Here is a 2,176-nt window from a genome sequence, read left to right as displayed (position 1 = left end):
GAGCCGCGGGGGAGTGGGCGGGCTTAGAGACGCTCCACCCAGAGCTCTGCAGCTCAGGTGGGTGTGGATCCAATCGAGTGCCGAGTAATCGACCCGCTGTTGCTAGGAGACTAAAACTGATACACGTGCTAGGGGTGCGTTCTGAACTCCAAGGTTCTCCAGACTCTTGCTTTTCGGTCCTAATGGCATGTCGTCAAGTAGGGAAGCATGAATCCACATAACACGACTACATTTTTAAATATAGGATTGGACCAGACGGTGCTGTGGCCCAGGAGTAATTGGGTTTCGATTCTGAAGCTCTGGTACCCTATGTGAAGTTTCCCTGCTTCCACTTCATAAATGATGATGTTGGGATTTGTGCAGGTTTTCTTCTTCTCTCTTTTGCCTTTCCATCCCTACACGGACAGGCGCAGTGCTTAGAATGGTCACTAAAAACCACACCACCTTCTCCACAGCCTACTTTTTACATTATGTTTATTCGTGTGGGTGGGTGGGTAGGTGAGTGGATATGTACAAGAAAGCAAACGTTCATGTGGAGATTAGAGAACAACTTACAGACTCGGTTCTCTCTTCCCCACATGTGAGTCCCAGGGATCAAAAGGGGCCTTACCCTCTGGGCCCCCTTGTCAGTTTGTATATGGCAATATCTTATACCAGGCAATTCACTAATCATACCTAAGTACCAACACAGGAGTATATGTGTGTATGTGTGTGTATGTATGTATGTGTGTATGTATGTATGTATGTACAAAGACATATGCACCAAGTTCCGTGAAATTTTGTTAATAATGATCTATAACTATCTCAATATACATCAACCAATAAATAGTTACACCAAATCACTGTAGTGGAGCCCTAGGCAGCATTAAAAAGTAACAAGCTATTTGCAGGTAGGTAGACCTCTAGAAGCTTCCTACACTGAGTGAATAACATAAGACACAAAAGGCTACAAGTCTGTATAAACTTCTAGAAAAGGCCAAGACTTTACTAACAGCTCTGATGGATGTTGGGAGTTAGTGACAGGTGAAGGGATGAAATTACCTATACAGAGACAGACATGAGGGGCTGTTTCAGATGATGTTTGCATGCCTGTATATGTTTATTAAGATTAATCAATTAGTAAAGTTAAGATTGGTGAGCTTTGCCGTATGTAATAATGCATTAAAAAGTAAAACGTTGGGCACGGTGGTGCACACAAGTAATCTCAATGCTTAGGGGTGCTGAGGCAGAAGGATCAGAAAATCAAGGTCACTCTGGTTTACATAGTAAGTTCTAGACAAACCTGACGTCTTAGTTAGGGTTTCCATTGCTGTGAAGAGACACCATGACTAAGGCAACTGTTATAAAGACAATACTTAATTAAGGCTGGCTTACCAGTTCAGAGGTTCAGTCCATTATCATCAAGGTGGGAGCATGGCAGCATTCGGGCAGGCAGGGTGCTGAGAGTCCTACATCTTCATTTGAAGGTCACTAGTGGAAGACTGGCTTCCAGGCAGGTAGGATGAGGGTCTTAAAGCCCATGCCCACAGTGACACACCCACTCCAACAAGGCCACATCTCCAAATAGTGACACTCCCAGGCCCAAACATATTCAAACCACCACACTGGGCTACAGAAGATTCTGGCAGGATGTAGCCCAGTAGCATGTACAGATACTTTCTATATAACCTAATGATTTGATCCCTGGGACCTAGTCAAAGGTGAAAGGAGAGAGTCAACTCTACAAAGTGGTCCTCTAACTTCCACATGTGTGTCATGGTCATGTGCCCACACACATCACGTACCCATCCATTTTCTTTATTTTTAAAGAGTTTCCACGATGGCTCAACAGATAACAACACTTGCTTCCAAGCCTAACAGTTTCAGTTCCCAGAACTGTCATGGTGGATGAAGAGAACCAACTTAAAAGTTGTACTCTGAACTCCAGATGCACGGCCTGACACACATGCGTGTACATGCGTGTGTACTCATGCACATACACGCCATACAAGCAAACCAACTAACAGGGGATAGATAGGTGGCTCAGTGGTCAAGGGTATATACTGCTCTTATAAAGGACCTGAGTTAGGTTCCTGACACCTATGTCCAGTGGCTGACAACATCCTGTAACTCCAGCTCAAGAGAGTCCAACATGCGGTTTTGGCCTCAGAGGGCACCTACACTTGCAGGCACACAT

The sequence above is a fragment of the Rattus norvegicus genome, chromosome 7, assembly GCF_036323735.1.
Source record: "Rattus norvegicus strain BN/NHsdMcwi chromosome 7, GRCr8, whole genome shotgun sequence".
Classification (NCBI taxonomy): Eukaryota; Metazoa; Chordata; class Mammalia; order Rodentia; family Muridae; genus Rattus; species Rattus norvegicus.
The sequence above is the reverse complement of the archived record's forward strand: the minus strand, read 5'-3'. Positions refer to the sequence as shown.